Below are 19,293 nucleotides of genomic sequence, written 5' to 3'. Positions count from 1 at the left end.
TCGGAAAGTCACATTAAACTACATAAATCACAAAGCTCATATTTTAGGGATAAGCGGAAGAAAAACGTGATCAGTTTGTGTTAACAAAATTGCAATGGGATGAGGAATAGTCTTTCTAAGTTATGAACTTATATTAATGCATAAATGACAAATCGTAAAAATAAATAAAAAAAAGAATCAAAATGTAGAGTTTATATCAATAAAATTGTAAAGATATAAGGAATAGTCTTTCTGTATTGATATATAACTGAACTTGTGTTGATATATAAATGATAGATTTTTCGTTAAAAAAAATGAAGAAGTAATGTGACGAATTTACGTAAAGAAAATTGCTATGGGATGAGAAATAATTTTCTAAGTTATGAGCTTATATTAATGCATAAATGGTAGATCATGAAAAATAAAATAGATCATGATAATAAAATTATAAAGGAATATGGAATAGTCTTTCTATAATATGAACTTATATTGACACATGAATGATAGATTTTAAAAAAATTTTTAAAACAACGTGTCTAGTTTACATGAATGAAATTACTATGGGATGAGGAATAGTCCTTCAAAGTTACATTTATACCTATATTAATACATAAATGAGAGATCGTAATAATAAATGAATGAAGAATCAAAATGTCAAGTTTATATCAATAAAATTGTAAAGAGATAATAAGGAATAGTCTTTCTATAATATGAACTAATATTGATATATAAATGATAGACTTTTTTTTTAAAAAAAAATGAATGATGAAATAACGTAACGAATTTACGTAAAAGAATTTGCTGTGGGATGAAAAATAGTTTTTCTAAGTTATGAACTTATATTGATACATAAATGATAGATCATTAAAATAAATAAATAAATAACCAAAATGACGAGTTCAAGACAATAAAATTATAAAGGGATAAGGAATAGTCTTTCTATAATATGAACTTATACTGACTCATGAATGATAGATCTATTTAAAAAAAATAAGTCGAGTTTACATCAATGAAATTGCAATGTGCCGAGGAATAGTCTTTCGAAGTTATGTACCTATATTAATAAATAAATGAGAGATCGTATTAATAAATAAATGAAGAATCAAAATATCAAGTTTAAAAGAATAAAATTGTAAAGGGATAAGGAATAGTCTTTCCATGTTGGGAACTTTCATTGATACATTAGTGGTAGATTTTAAAAATAAATAAATGTAGAATCCTCGATTTATTGTTAATCCGAATCAAAATTTATTGATTATTGCTAATTGTTTGCTTATATTTTGATCATAAATGAAGAATCAGGGAGTCCAGTATATACTAAGTAAATTATAATAAACTCAGAAATAGTCTTGCTGTGATATGAAATTATGTTAACAAATAAAAAATTGAATTTTAAAAATAAATAAATTAAGAACTATTCTTTAATGTATTCGAAAAGTTCATTTGTAATTTATCCATATTTTAGGCCCTTCTAGTTTACATTAATGAAATTTTTAGAAATCTCAGAATAGTCCAACTATATGAAATTGTATTAATTCATAACATGGGGAATTTTGAAATTAAATAAAGAATCATTAAATTATTGTTTGTATTTTTTTTTTAGTGAAATTGAAAAGAAAATTTTTAAATAAATAAAACTAAGAAGATTTTTAGAATAATAGTTTCGCCTAATTTGCATAGAATAATATAAGACACCAGGTTCAATTATTAAATTCATAGGTTTGAGTCCTACAGTTTTCGTGTTTACTTCAGTGAGTTATTGGAACTTTCTTCCGAAATAATGTAACGTTGTCATCACATTCGTCTCAGTAGTTTCCTTGTCATTTGAGTTAGGATCAAAATTAGATTTGCTGTAGTTGTAGTAGTTCATTTACGTCGCACTAGAGCTGCACCATGCGCTATTGTCGATGGTCTGGGAAGCTTCCCTGAGGATGATCCGAAGACATGCCATCACAATTATGATCCTCTGCAGAAGGGATGGCACCCCCGCTTCGGTAACCTGACTACCTGCACGCAAAGTCGAGCACTTTACGGTAGAACAGTTTAACGAGGACCAATACCGCACACCCTCGGTCCCTACGCAGACTGATCCGATCAAAACTAGAAGATTATGGAGTATAAAGATTGAAGAAATCGAAATACTTTAAAGCTGTTTAACGTTGATGATAAAATAAATCAAAGCTCTAAATACAATTTTCTGTAAAATAGGGCTATATAGAATTTTTATTCTCATTAAATTTTATTATTTATAACATATTACATGTAGAGAACTCTAATTTTGTGAGTCAGTAAGCACTAATGCTATGCACTTTAAATTCAATAATAATTTTGCTTTTCTTGTTCAAACTGTAGGGGAGAGTGGGGTCAATTGTAACAGGGTACGATTGTAACAGAGCAAAAATTTCGAGTGTCGGGTTCTAGATTTGGTCCCTGGGTGGCGCACAATGTGTATTTAATAAATCTACATGTACACCCCTGCTGGCAACCCTTTTTAGGTACTTTTGAAAAAGTTACATCGCAAAAGATATTTTCGCGCTACGTAAGTGCTTTTTTTGGTATTAGAATATTATATTGTAACAAAGTAATTTTGTTTAAACAACTAAAAATTATTAACCGAATATGTAAGTGGACACCTTAATTAACATTTCAACAAAAAAAGATTAGTTTTGTTAATTAACTAGCATTGTTTTTAACAAATGAAGCTGAACTGGCGTCTTGGGGACGATTGTAACAATAAGTAAAGGGACGACTGTAACAGCTGAAAATAAATAATCTAAAATAAATAATAATACAAACCATTACTTAACTCTGTAAGAACCACCAATAGTTTCCTATATCATTTATATTATGTTGCATGTGCATTTTTTATTTGTCACCTTTCACAGCATAAATTAAAATTTTTAACCCCTTAAAGTTAAAAGTTTAATCCTTTAGGTCTCTGCTCATTATTATTTTTACTCCTAAAATATCACTACTATTTTGATCAATAAAAAAATATATCACAACTGTGATAATATGTATAATTAATTATGTTTTAGTCGAATTTATGAACTATTACAAATGTAAGTGGGGACAATTGTAACAATTCCACGACTGTCAAAAATTGTTAATAACTGATATAATAACATTTAAAATAAGGTATTTTTTTTTCTAGTAGAGGATAGTCTACTTTACTCGTCCGTCAATTAATACTAATAATATATTGGATTTTTTGTTAGTTAAAAATAGTTAAGTAAAAAATGTTACAATTGATCCCACTCTCCCCTATTCTTTCGAAATTAGAGGAATGTTTTCTTCATTTTTTATTTAACCTTTCACGTACTTTTTACGAAATCCCTTTTTCATTTAACCCTCAATACAGTAACCCAGTTCCAATCTGGATTTGATGGAGAATCACCCTCCAATTTTTCCCTTTTCTCCCCTGATGCATTCCGCCTCTTCAAATGAAAGGGAGGGAAGGACGACTGAATAAGTAAATAAAAATAATAACACTAAAAGGGATTTGAAAGGAGAAAAGATGAGAAAAAGGGAAAAAAAAAATTCCTGATCCTCAGGTGTCCACCGGATTACGAGACGTGCATGGAAAAATTCCTCTCATTGTCGGGAGAAACACTTCGGGATTTAGAATGTAGGGGAAAAGGGATAAGAATGAGGGGGTTGACAGATCAGGCGGGGACCTTCATTATAAAGAAGTGGTCGCTTCGATAGAGCGAATAAGATAAATAGCTTCTCACTCACTTTGGAAATTAAAACCTACCCTTATCAATCAGGTCTCTTAAGGAGTAACGATATACTGCCCGGGTAACACTACGATTTAATGCACTGCCCGTGTACAGGCACCCCCTCACACTTATTGCTGTGAGGGTTCGAAAAAATAACACTGTAAACTCCACCCCCTCTTAATACTCAGAAGTCTTTTTTTTTTTTTCTCCATCAACTTGAAGGTAAATCTTTCTAAAGAGTGAATTTAAAATTAGTTGATTTCTTTAAAAGAGTTTATTGAGTTTTTTTCAGTGAAATCTAGATTGTGACAAATGTGGGGTAGGCTGAAAACTAAAAACAAGTAAATTACTGTCGATCAAGTATCTCTAATTTATTCTGAATGGATTGATTCAGGAAAGGAGCATTTTTTACAGTTAAATGTATTGCATTCCATGTTCCCCCCTTTTTATAAGTTGCTATTCATGTTGCTGTTTCATTATTTTCCTGCGTAGAAGAAAAAAATAGAATAATTTACGTCTAATATTTGTCTTTTGGGTCAAAAAAAGGGTAATAATTTTTAAAAAAATGAGTTGGTTTACGATGAGAACACATCTGATCAGTTGGCAGCATTCCTCTTTATGAAGAAATCGTAAGCAATGCTGCTAATTTCGATTTTTAACTTTATGTTACATTTTATTCCAGCGCAAAAACTAAGGAAACTTAGGAACTTGATGTTGCATATGTGTGTTAAAAAATGATCAGGGTCTACGGTGAAAAAAAAACCCATTAAATTATAGATTTGAGAATTAGTATCAGTTAAATTTGTAGTAACAAATGCTATATGAGCCGCTCTGCAACCCTCTGAAATACATCTACAAAGTTTAAACTTGACGTGTTTAAAAGAGAAATTATTATTTATGTAAACTATTCTAAATTTATTGTAATTCTGAGTACATTTTTTAAGAATTAAATAATGATTCTTTTATCCATTGTTGTATTAACATCGTTATTTTATAAAGTTGCACTTGCGTTGATGTGAAAAACAAAACAAATAAATAAATAACTAAATAAATAAAGAGGGAAGAGAGATCAGATGTTGCCAGATCTAACTGAAATTCTTAAAAATAAAAAAAAAAAAAATTAATACGATAGAGATAAATACCATTTCCTACTTGAATTTTTATAAATCGCTTTAATGAGTAAAATTACTTCTCTAATTAAGTCACACAACCTTTATTCCTAAGATTAATTGTTTTTCTTCCAAAAGCAGCCGTTAATTTTTCAAACCCATGCTCATCTCGTCACAATTAACATGCTAACAAAATATTGTTACATAAAATTGTAATAATTATTTCTTTTATTAAGTTTGTGAACGTGGAATCTTCGAGTTCTTGGAAAAGAAAGGGGGGAAGATGGTTTACAATTACGCATCTTTTACGAACTCATCAGTTGGGTGTATTCTTGAATGATCAGGATACTAACATTTATCAGTTCTAAACAAACATCGTAAACAAACATATTTTTTTTTACAAAATTATAATTATTTTTTTCAATTTTCTTGAAGGAAAAAAAAGAGTCAATTTATAATGCTTACAATCTTTTATTACGATGATCTGGTTCTGTTTTTGAAAGGTAACTTAAATCATGCAAAAAAGGTTACACTACTGTTTACACTAATTTTTCACTGATCATTCAATATTCTTGAAGAAAAAAAGGAAAATTTTTTAGGTAAATGCAATGCGAAACGTAGTCTCACCGATAATTCTTAACTTTGATAGTAAATTACAATAGTTAACAAATTTTTTCTCTCAAACGCTCAATAAGAAGAGATTTTAGGCTTGATGTTCTTTCGGTATGACATTTTATGATAAACGGGATAGCTATAGTGTGAAATAGTTAATTGATAACTATTTTTCGATACTGATTTAGAGAGAATACCCTAAATGAGTTCTGAGATACATCTAGAACTTTAATTTCAAACGTAGACCTTTTTCTTATGTTATTTTCCATTTTTTAAATAATTTTTCTTTCTATTTATTGCTCTCAAATCATGTAAATAAAATTTAATTTTATTTTATCAGCCTGGCCTACACTTTACAAACTCACACGCAAACATCTGCTGCAAATAATTTAAAATTAACTTTTATTTTGAATTTTTCTGGGTAATAACTATTTCATATAATAAAAATCAATTAATAAAAGGACAGTTTTTTTTAACAATTAAACATTATTTTTCCTTAAATTATGACCTTTTTAACAGAAAAATACGAAATAAAAATATTTTTATTTACTTATTGTAAAAAAGAAATTAATTGAATTATAATTTCTGACACGAACTTTAAAAAAAAAATGTGGCAGTTAAGTGAGAAATTTTAATCTACACTTAATCAGAAATTTTCTGTAACATTTTTTATTTATTTATCTTTGATAAGTTGCTTTGTGGCTCTTGTGTTACAATCACTTGTTTTACAATATGACCTTCCATATATGTAAACAGGAAATTTAGGATTAACATTGCCTCAGCATTGAATAAACATTTCCTTTCAGATATAAAATGGCGATTAACGTTTTAATTTATTTATTTTAAAGGAATAAAAAAATAAATTGTATTGCATTTGCAAACTGACATGATTTTTTTCTTTCAAAACTGAAGTGACATTAAAAACGCTAAACTCATTACTACATTTATATCCTTAAAAATTTACCATCTCATTTTTTATTTATTTTTTTATTTACTTATTTTGCCGATTAATTATTGTTTCATGATCCTTGTTAACCACTGTTTCATGTTTCGTTGGTATATAATCCATGCAACCAAAATTCTCAGCTTAGACATTGTTTTAAGGTGGTATGAGAAAAAAAAAATAAGCATCTGTATCTATTTATTAAAAAAAAACGAAAGAAAGAAAGAAATTACATTACACTTTCGGTATAACTTCAATTTCTGCTATTTCCCCATTTCTTTCAGTCACGAAACGCTATAAATCTTCACTGTTACTGAATACATAGTTAAAACGAAACAGAGACAATATATTTTATGAAGTGTTGATTCAAATTCGGGATGTTTTAGATGAAGAAAAAAAAAAACACGAAAAGATTGTGACGTGAGCTTATTGCTGGGTGGCAAAATTTTTCACACACCCACGACAGAAGGGGGAAAAAATCCCGTATTTCTTTTTTCGGGAATTAATCGAGTAGGATTGGGAGATAATCTCGAATCACGTGAGTTAGGGTTTATTTCCCTTCAAGATGATGAAATGGGGAATCTTTTGGGAAAAAGAAAAGCTCTCATTACTTATACGGAAAGTGTTTCAATTTAAAACGTTTCAAGATTTAAATTAAAATGGAAAACATTTCCAACAGGATTGAATTAATAATAATAATAATAAATAAATAAAAAAAATACTCCCCTTACTTTCGTATTTGTTGCTTGTATTCCAATTTATTTTTATACCGAACTTATTCAGACTTTTATTTTAGTAATTACTTGTTATTTGATATGCACAAAAAGAAAAAAAGAAGGAGAAAGTTTTTGGTTCATATACCCATTTTGTAAATAGTAAAAATGAAACACTCCAACGGCAGCATTTCGCTTTTAAAGTCGTATTAACTGATTATTGAAGTTATTAACGATATTTTGCTTTGAACCGATTCATCAAATAATTTATACTTGACATTCGTTTTATTTTAGCATATTACTTATAAAAATAAAATGAAATGTTGCAATAAATATTGTTACAAATATTGTAATAAATATAATAATAATTTATAATGTTTCATCTTAACTAACTAAAATCACATTAAATTTGCCCAAAATTTTGATTCGAATTTGAACCGATTTCTCAAATTATTTAGATTTGAGTATACTATTTCTAATAATAGAATGGAATATTGTAATAATAATTGTAACAAATACAATAATAATTAAATAAAATTAACTGAAATACATGAATTAAGTAACAATAATAAAAAGTGAATTTTGAATATTATTTTTTAATCACAGCTCAACTTAACACTCTATTAAAGTAGCATTAAATCTGTTCTATATTTTGGTTCAAGCTTGCACGGATTACTCATATAATATATATTATTTCGGCAAATTTTTAAATTAATTCCAAATTATTAGTTTCATATTAATAATCTGTTTATAATAATTAGTATAATAATTATAATGGTGATGAAATTTTAAGATTATTTTTAAAAAAAATGTTTTTTTGTGGTTTCAAGAAAATCATATAATTAGAATTTATTTTAGCTGATTGAAATTTAAATTAATATTAAATAAAAATTTTTGTAGGCTTCAACTAGTACTTTACAGCTTTTAGTAACTAAAATATAATTACCATATAAAGTCATTCGTTCTTACTTGTTAGATACATATTACATATACTAATATATGCATATCAGTAATGTATATTGGTTTATTTTATTGAAGTAGAACAAGAGCAAAACAAGTGTTAGAATTCGTGGATGATCCAAACGTTCCATCACGCTTTATGTCTGATATTGAAGCTCCCACACGCTTAGCGTGACTAGACCAGCATTTAAAGCACGTTAAGGTATTTGAAATTTAATTTCAAAACAAAACGTAACAGCACGCCAACGAATTAATTTGGAATGATGGTGATTCCCGACGAAAAGAGGAAGAATAAAATTTGTCTCTCTCTCTCTTCAGAATAAACCTTCCAATCTTTAATCACGATCGTCAAATGAATGGCTGATTCGAAAAGTTGTTGTTTTTTTGTTTTCGTTTGGGGTCGTTAAGGTTGAATCGAAGACTGGAGTGGTTTTCTTCGCACTTTATCTTCATTAATATGCGCCGTAATTCATCAAGTGCTGAGCTCAGAAGGCGTCTTGACAGTTCTTGACGAAATAATCTTCCAGACAAGGGGTGCATCTACAAAATTAAAGAATGATTTAATGATCGAATTCAAAAAGATGAGCCTAGGGTCGTTAGACGGTAATTTATTACATTTGATAACATGCATGACTTTTTTTTCTATTATCGTTTACGCGGTAAATATCTACCTCAAGTTAAGTGGAATATAAACTAAGCGTGCATGTTCGCAAATTATTCTAAATTATTTATTGTCTGATAAAAGTGCTAAGTTGATAATGATGAATATAAGAAGTAAATATTTATTAATAAATTCAATTCAAGCATTTTCGATGGTCCTTCATTAATCTTGAGGATAAGGAAATGTTTTCAGCTCCAATTTTACATAATGTTAACAATTTCATCAAATCGTTCAAAGCTGATATGTATAAGATATGGCTGTGAGTCAGAAAGTGCTCCAGGAGCACTTTTGATTCGGCTTCAGATTTGTCTTTAGAAATAATTTAAAACTGTATAAGAAAAACCTTTCCTCAACAGCCCTTTGAAAGAGTAAGCTACTGATCCAGTTCAGTTTATATAAGACTGTTCATATAATTGTGCTTTTGCAACTTTTGTAATGTTTTTCTTTTCGCACTTTGACCACATTAATATTACCCATCAACTTATAAACTTCTGTGCTCAGATGTCGTCTTAACTATTCCTGACGAAATAATGTTCGAGACCAGGTCAGGATAGCATTAACAAAATGAAAGCATGATTCAATGATCCTATTTGAAAAGATAAGTCTTTGGTTGTTAGACGGTGCTCTACTTTGTTTGATAGCTAACATTCAAGACCCTTTTTTTTACCGTATGTTCGAAGAATATGTATCTCAAGTTAATTTGGAATACAAACTAAACGTACGTGTTCGTAAATAATTCTAAATCATTTAGTCAAGAATGAGATTTCTAAGTTGATAATGAAGAATATTAGATGTAAATAAATATTTATTAATAAATTCAAATCAAGCATTTCGATGTTTTTTTATTGTTCGTGAAAATAAGGAAATGTGGTCTGCTTCAATTAGGAGGATCAGCATTTTGAAGGGAAAGGTTTCAGGAAATTAAATTGTCTATGGTAGGAATATACTATCTATGAATCACGAAGGTGCTAATTATTAAGGTGTCATAAATATTATTGCAAAAATGAAAGAAAAAAGTGTTAAGGACAACAAAAAAAATTTCCTCCAGCAGTGCTTTAAAACAGTTGAGGCTTACTCGGAGTAACAAATTTTATCAATTTCCTTCATTTATTCAGTGTTGATGGGTAATTACAATTTCTAACAAATGTTTAAAAACCAATTTGAAGGGAATGAAAATTTGTTTAAGAAGGGAAATACAAAAATAAAAAAATTGAAGAATAAAAAAAACAGAAGAAAAAATAATTATCACATTATCACATTAATTTAGTACTTTATTAGCAATTAAAAAAAAACAATATCGTTTTCGAATTTACTTCTGGGGTAAATCAAATTTTTTATTTTTTATTATTTCTTTCGTATTCTTATATATTTTTCATAATTATTTGTGATGTAATCTTTTAAACATATTTGTCCAGATTTATTTGAGTGAAATATTTTATTTCCATTTTTATCATCTGCACCATTCAAGTGCAAAAAACAATTTTTTGTCTATCATAAATTTCGAACAGAATCTAAATAAACCTTACATTTCTTCGATTTCAGCTTTATGTTAATGTTGGACTCTAAAATGGCATTTTTGTTATATTGTTGTAATAATATTTTCATTACAATGGTAAATGTATACGTTTTGTATCTCACTGTCCTTAAATATTTTATATTTATTGTATAAAGTTATAAGGGGCATTATTAGAACCTTGTTTACTGCCATTTACTGAACCCTAAGATCGATTTGTAATAATTTTTATTTCTTCGTACGAAACAATTTTTTCCCCTTCAAAAGTTAAAAAGATTCACAAAAAATATCTTCACTAAAAGAGTCTCATCTTTTCTACCTGCATCCAAACATTTCTTTTATCTGTTAAAATCTATTTGTGAACATAAATAATTTTCCTTTGGAGTCATTTTATTAAAGTAACATTAAAAACTACAGCATTATTGACACAACAAATATTCAATTACCCGATTTTGTTTTTTATATTTCCATTTACTTTTTGGTTCCTATAAAACCTCGTTAATGATTTAGTTAGAGCTTGGCGAACAATTATTCTTTGGTATTCTTTGGCCAAGGGTTAGAGTATATCTTGTGATACATCGCCAAGTTTCTCACCACAAGAAGATATGTTGTTTTTCTTATGGCAACCTCACTCTCTAAATAAAGACAATATTTTCGGTTGCAGTATTGGCTAGCGTGTTTCTCGGATTAGGCACTGTATATGAAATCCTCCATTTTTCCTACTATTTCTGTCTGGATTTCTTTTCATTAGAAAGTCTCACTTGCTAGTCATTTTCTGTACGAATATAAAAAACCGCCAAAATAAGAGAGACACCTGATTGTTAACGTTACCGCATCCCCCCATTGGCAGCTTTTACGCAAAAACGTTGTAACTCTTATAAATTTTATGCTGATGACGACCATTGAAACTAAGGCTTCAAGTAAAAGCACTCGATCATCGTTCCTGTTACATTTTCACTGATAGCAAATCACGTGATAAACTGTTTTTTAGTATATGTGTTTAGATATATGTGTTCAGATTTGTATACTAAGTGAATTGTTTTCGTGAATTGTTTTTATTTGTAATTAGTGGTGAAATATGGACTGATAGACTCTTAAAATCTCTAATTTTACGGAATGTGCTCTTCCGTCATATAATTAAATTGATATTATAATTAGTAATATTATAGGAAAAGAAAAATGTAAAAAGGAGGGGGTCTCTATCTGAGTTGTCGTTCTATTGATACGACAGCAGAAAGTTAATCTCCATTGAAAGTTGACGCCTATCTTCATTAATTATGGATCGGTTTTCAATAAAAGCTGAAAGAGATAAAACTACTGACTCCGTTTTTAATCGATCTTCAACGTAGTTTCGATCGATAAAATACTTAGAATCGATTACATGTCTCTGGTGTGAAATTGTTTTTTGAAGTTAGTTACTCAAAACCCAACATAATCATTTTACAAGAAGAATTCTGAAATGTTTAATTAATATTATATTACTACGCGTATTGAGCTCTGTAAATAGAAATCTGTATTTTTTAAAATTAAAAACACATTTATTTCAAACATAATTTGAAATGCTTTTCAAGTTTAAAATGATTGTTATTACATATTATATTTCAAAAGGTTAAAAAAAAATATTTCTATGTCTCCAATGTATTTTATATTTTTTTTTCTCTAAAAGTAATGGATTCTTTTACAATAGGAATTTAAAACTATTTATTACAATTTTTTTGTTCAAACTTTTATTATTTCTTAATATTTTCACATTTTAAATTTCTCTGTAATAAGGCTGCAAATAAAGGTTTAAAGTAGGGGAAAGGGTAGAGGGTAGGTGTGGAGATTTTTTAGAAATTTGTCAAAAAATACCATATTTAATATAATTTTTAGCTCGTGAAGCATTTTTTTAACAATGATTTAGACGCTTACCTGTCAAAAAATGAAAAGTGAAATTTGTCAAAAAACCATATTTAAGATAATTTTTAACTCATGAAGTATTTTTTAGCAATGATTTGGATGTTTACCAGCAATCTCGTTTACATCTCGAATTGCAAAGTTAGAAAGGAATTGCAAATTTAATAAGACAAACAAAGCAACTTTTTTTAAAAAAAAGTTATTCTGTTAGTCTTACTTGCCCCAAAACATGGTGTCAGTGTGAACAAGTTATGAGACTAATGTGGATAAATTGGATAACTCATTAAATTATCTTTTATTACAACTCAGAAAGGTGTATCTAAGGTCGAAATTGAATTGATTTCAATCTAAACCTTATTCAAAAATAAATATTGACACATATTAATTAAAATACTAATTTGTAATAAAGCATTTCCCTACTCTAAGAAAGACATTTTGAATGCAAATCAATATGCTTAAAAACCACTATTTAATTTGATTTGCTTGATAAATATTTCGAAATTTATTTTTTGTTTTATCAAATTTAAGTTATACGTGTGGATGATACTGTCCTGGCAGTTCTACCTATAACTACCGTACCAGGGAGTGGTGATGGAAGTTCTTATCTTTAGATTTGAGAATTTTTTTTCTGAAGAAAAAAGAAAGATTTATGATATAAGGAACTACGTTCATCTTTTTTTTTCCCACTTAAGAATAGATCATCATAATCTCCAAATCTATATGCAATTATCGTACGGAAAAGCTATTCATGCCAAAATAGGAAAATTGATATAAAAATTAAAAATTATCATTTTAAAACTATCGTATCCACGGTCCACCCTAATGCTGATCTCATTAAGCTGATTTTAAATCTCTAAACTATAAATTTTAACTTCTTCAAATAAATAAATAAATAAGAGCCGTGGTGGCTCAGAGGATTGAGCGCTTGCCTTTCCAATTAGGTAAACCGGGTTCGAATCGCGGCAATGGCTGGTTGATACGAGTTCCGCACCCGGCTGGCCCCCCGACGACAGTGCTGATGTAAAATATCCTCAGTGGTAGACGGATTATGGACTGGAGTCCTCTTGCCATCATGCCAACCATGTGAGGTTTTTATGGTTTTCCTATCCATGTAACGCAAATGCGGGCTAGTTCCATAAAGAAAGATCTCCACGAAGGCGAATTTCACCCAATACTTGATCCAGGAGTTCTCTTGTCTTCTGGATTGGGTTTAAAATTACAAGGCTGCGGAGTTGAACATTAGTAGTCGTAAACCCCCCCCCCCCAAAAAAAAAAATTGGGTCGGCTGTTCAAGGACAGTTATAAAATGAAAAATAAAATAAAATAAGTAAATTTAAAAAAAAATTTGTAATTTCCTACACAACATCAAAAGTTACCTAATTAATACAAATAGAGAAAAATATCTTTCTACGTAATGCCCAAAACTACTTGATATTTTAAGTAGAAGTTTTAATAAACATATTTTGATTATTTTCAACTTCAGATGAAGGATAAAAATAAAAAGTAAAACATTTTTCTAAATACACATTGTAATGAAGCTTTTTCTAAATCTACATTGGTTCAAACTTTTATAAACCTTTCTTGGCATTCAACATTTTTTTCCTTGAAAAGAGAACTTTAAATTTTTGGCGTAACAATCTCGTAAAAAGTTATTAAACTAAAAGAGAAAAAAATTTAAAATCGATTATCAAATTTCAAAGCAAAAAACTGATTTTAATCTGCTTGAACGGCAAGACAGCATGTGGGGGTGGATCAGTACAGGGAGGGGGGCTTGGAAATTCGCGTGCCGAGGTGTTGAGTTGTAGAAAACAAGCGGCTAACGTCGTTATTAATACGTTATTAGGCGCAAGTCATTAGTTTGCAAGGTGCATTATTAGCTGGCGTTACACTGGGGGGAATTAGAAACGGTGGCGGGCAAGGCATTAGCTACACCTGCTGTTTGCTGCTGCCTTGGCTCTTGCTAGCAACTTGATTAAACAACTGATTCACTGACACCCCCAGGTAAGCTGATTTTATAAAAAAAAATATCTCTTTTGAAATATGAGTTATTTTTCTTGGCGTAATTAAGTATAGTTTTGCATAAGTATAAGTTTTGGATACGTTTCTTTAGTCGAACAGGCTATCAAATGTATTTTATTAAAATATTATTTAGCTCCTTTCCCCTTTAAATTTTAAATCCTTAACTCGTTATTGTGAGCTGTGCTAGGGGATTTTCCCAGTGTTGTAAAAGAAAAAAATTGAGCTTTATTTTAGGAATTTTTTACAAGAAAAATTAAACCTTCTATCTTTTCATGACTAAATATTTCTTTTATCTTTCCAAAGTCACAACTGCACAGATTGTATCACTGTTCTTCAGATAAACTCTTAGAAATCCCATTAAAAAATCATAAAATACTTTAGAGGTCAGAAGTTAATATTTAAATAATAAAAAATAAATAAATTAATTAAATTTGGGGATTATTGACAATCATTTGATTATTGAGGTCAATAATTAGAGCAAATGTATTTTTTTAAAAGATAAAAAAATAACGACCAATGAAACAAGGGCTCCAAGTGAAAGCACTTGATCACCGTTCCTGTTACATTTTCTCTAATGATGACATATGTTTAAAAAATTGAAAAAAAAATTTCTCCCTTATTTCGTTTGGAATCCCTTTTTTGTTAATACGAAGGAAAAAAAAAGTGAAGCTTAAGAATTTAATCCTTTCTTTGCACAGGCTCATTATGATAATATCAAGTCAAAAAATTTTTAAGGTTACCATCTGTAGGTTTTGATGATTTCATATCTGAAAATATTAAGGGCAGTGTTTACGGAAGAGTCAACTACTTATTTTTAAAAGAGCATAAAAAAGTAGCTACGCTTCCCAAAGTTGTTTAAAACAAAATTTTCTGGAGGATTTTAATGAAAAGATATCTTTAAATACGGAAAAGAAATGTGACTTAAGTCACTTTACACAAATCTTAACCCACCAATGAAAATAATTAAATTTTCATAATGATATAAGTTTGACGATATAAGTTTTAGCACATAAATGTCAAATTTTGCAATGATAAATTTTGTCAGACCCTTAGGTGATCTTACGTTTTAACTTTAAATGAAATGTTAAAAATTTATTTCCAATGTCATGTTCTGCCTAGATTACATTTATCGGTCTCTTAAGTGGCCTTGGTATTTCTCTTAAATTGATATGTCGTAAAGAAAAACTGAAAAAATAAAAAATTCCGAACTAAATGGAAAATATGTCAAGAAGAAGTCGCAAATCTGAGATCCTCCTAGAATTCAACAATCGAAAATTTTTAAACCGTGGTGTTTGAAGCATGTTTATCGGAAGTTGAAAATACAACCGAATTTTTGTAAAAAATAATTGCCATTCGAATACTTCTGAACAAATGTTATGCAACTAATAAAAATATGTAAAATTTTAGTTTCTCAACTTTAATGCTTAATTCTGCCTTTATTGCTTTCGTTGATCTCTTAGGTAACATTGGGTTTCTATTTAAATTGATTAATCGAATTTAAAATCAGAAAAAATCTTCCACCTGGAAGTAAGTGGGAAAAGATTTCGATAAATGTTAAGATTCACAAATCTGGAATCCTTCAAGATATTTTGCAGCCCAGATTAATCAAATCAGTGTATTTAAGACATGTTTATCCTAAGAAGTTGAAAAGGGATCCAAATGTAAGTGAAAAAATAGATCTGCAATTCGAATATCTTCAAACAAACGTTATACCTATGGGGGCAAAATGTAAAATATGAGTTTTACCAAGTTTCGCCCAGATTACTTTCGTCGGTCCCTTAGGTGACCTTGATTTTTCACTTAAATTGATGAGTCGCAATTAAAAGCTGAAAAAAAAATTATCCTCTGGGGGGTAGATGGGAAAAGATCCGGATGTATGACAAGGAGAAGCCGCAAATCTGGGATCCTCGGGGTATTTAGCGGACTGAATGAGGAAGATTCGAACACGCTAAGAATGAGCAGAGAAAGAAAGCAAGAAAAATTCTGCGATGATTGAAGAGGCAACCAGGGACGAGGGAGAAAAAAAAGATGAAAATGATGGAAAGAAAGAAATCGAGCGAGAGAAGATAGAAATAAAAAAAAAATCTTTTAGGTGGCAGAAGCGAGAGAAAAGAAATCGGTCCAAAATGTCTAGAAACTTGTCGGTCAAGAGATCCAAGTGGTTCGTGTCCCAATATTGATCTTGCGGCCTCTTTTTCTCTCGCCAAAGTTCAAGAAAGATGCATCCTGCCGTGAACGAACCTATTCAGACGATATATATTTTTTCCAAGACCCCAGACCGAGAAATATATGGAAGAGTCGAAAGATTTCTACAGAAAGGCCCGATCTGGTGGACATTGTGGCAAAGTGTATGTGCCTGAAGCAGTCATTCGGAAATCCGTGTGGCTCCTTCTTCAGAACTTTTGCGACTGAGAAGGTTGAAAAGGTTCTGCAGTATCATCTTCAGTTATTGGCGATTTTTTTTCCGTTTATTCTTTTACGAACGAATGGACATTGGGTCTCTGTTTTGTCGATATGTGTGTGTTAGGTTTTTCACTTACTTAAAAAGCTTTAAGTAGTGCTTTGAAAGTGGGGAAAAGTTTTTAAGGAACAAATATTTAGTAAAAAATAAATGTTCGATGATTTAAAAAGAAATGGTTTTTTAAAAGCACAATCAGTCGTTTCCGCATGATTCACATTGTTCAGATACAGTTTTTTTTTTTAAAAATATAGATGCTTATAAGTTACTATTACAAAATCTCTTTCGTTTTTGACGAAATTGTTTCTTGGGTATCGATCCCGACGAACATTTTGTCGAATTGAAGATTGCTACGTATTTAAGAATACGAATTTCGTCAAAGTTGAAAGCTTAAAGCTGCACATTGGACTCAGTTGGTGAGAAAATATAAATGTGAAATAAAAGTATCAGGTATGAGAGAATAATTTCTCATAAATTGTTTCAAAATAAGATAAGAAATGTTGGAGAACTCTCTGAATCCGCTGAAATAACTCTCGAGTGAAGGAACAGTTTCTTCAAAAGCCAAATGATTTTATGATAAAATGAAATAACGAAATACTGCTCAATGTGAATCGTCAAGAATGAGAATTTCAGTTCTGGGAGTTCTAATGAAGGAAAATAAGAGAGAATGACGAAGTAAAACAAATGAAGTCTGATTAAGTAAATTTATTTGTTGTTAATAATTTTTTTGCAAATTTAATTTCTTAAATCAAATTTTTGGTTTAAATCGACGAAAACCAACGAATAGAATTATCACTTGTATGGAGTTTTTGATTGTGATACTTTCGATTTACCCAATAAAAATAAAAACAAAGCATTTACAAAATAAGCAATTAATGTTTTGATACTATTTGAAAAAATTCTTTCTTTTAAGTCGATTCAATCGACTGTTTTAAAGACTGAGCAAATAAAAAAATAGCTAATAAGGCAAAGCTAATAAAACTTTAACGAGTCGACAAAAATATGTTTCACAAACACTAGATTTGACTAATTCATTTTTAAAAAAAATTCGATTTTCGACAAAAAAATAAATAAAACATATATAAATAAATAAAAGAGTGTGCACAAGCGATTCCCTAATGATTCAATGCAATTGAAAATAAATTGCTTGCATATATTTATTTCATAGCATCTATTTACTTTCGCTACTAAATTAACTAAATTAACTAAATTAACTTTACTTTCTCTTGCATAAAAAAATTAAAAAATTTTAAAATTTTAATTTAAAACAGTCTGTATTTTTAAAAATTATATAGTATATATTTTAATTCCATAAAAAACTATGGTTTTTAATACAGACAAATTGCTTCACATTTCCTTGTATTTAAAAATACAAATACCATTGCGAAGAACTTTAAAAAATGTCTGCATCAAATGTCCTGAATAAGAATAAAAAATATTTTAAAATTTGAGATCAGAACTATCTAGTAAAAGAGAAAATACGCAAAAAATGTTATTGATTATAAAAATCTCTTTTTTGTAAAAAAAAAAAAAAAAAAAAAAAAATAAGAAGCTCACAAATATTAAATTTTACGCTTTGTCTACTTTCTTAAACATAAATTTCAAGCAAAATCCATATTCTAAAATATACATATCTACAATACACATTTCAGCTATGTAAATTTACCTATACAAGCCTTTAGAGCTATGGCCTAAATAGAAAATTCTCCTACGACTTGTTGATTGCAGAGGTATTAACCATCAATAGCTTGTTTAAAAATGCACTGATTTTTCTATAAATAGTTCAATAATGAAAATCACTTTGTGAATCCGAAGAGAAAATTTTTACATGGAATTATTTCAACTAAATGAGTTAATCTTCTATCATTACATTCAAATCTTTTAGCTGATGATTCCCTAATTAATTGTCGACTTGCTGTACTTTCCTGATGGTTGTTTAATAGTTAAGTGAGCATTAATTAACTCAAATTAAGCATTAAACTCTTATCTAAACTTCGATTTGATGTCTAATTATCAGTAATTACGATGTTGTTAAGAATTTGATTTAAATTTAAGTTTATTTTAAGCTAATTTGGAAAGTAAACCAAACATGCATTATTTTATTTAATCTTTTGCTACTGTAGAGCTATATTATCCTAAAACTACTGTGATTATGTCTAAATAAGGTTCATAAGAAAAAACTTTTTAAAATTTTTTTATGAGAAAAAAAAATCGATTAGTTATTTATCATATAGTGAAAAAGTTACGTTTTTATTTGTATAATACGCATAATTCGTTTCCTCTCTTACGTATATAATTCTAGATAATGCGGTAACTTAAATTGCTCATTTTACCATAATTATTATTTTTAGCAATAAATTTAAAATAATATACCTCAAAAACTAACAATACGCCATTTATCATATTTATATTTATGGTATATTGTTACTTTCATGTGGCATTTGAAAAATAAACATTTTTTATGCATAATTTAAAAAAAAAATACTATAAAGAAGTGGATGATTAAATTTTGGAATTTCTTTACATATTTTCTTAAAAAATTAAAGTGCTGAATTCCACATTATAGATATTTTTTTTTCAAAATAAAAATATATTAATGTTAAGTATAATGAGTATATAGAGTTTTATCAAAAATTAGAAAATAAATTAAAATTTTCAAATAGGAAAATAAATTAACGCTTTGTTAGAAAATGCGTAACATGCTAAAC

This window comes from Parasteatoda tepidariorum, chromosome 10 (genome assembly GCF_982258835.1).
Source record: "Parasteatoda tepidariorum strain Cologne lab strain chromosome 10, Ptep-v5.0, whole genome shotgun sequence".
Taxonomy (NCBI): domain Eukaryota; kingdom Metazoa; phylum Arthropoda; class Arachnida; order Araneae; family Theridiidae; genus Parasteatoda; species Parasteatoda tepidariorum.
Note: the sequence above shows the minus strand (reverse complement) of the source record.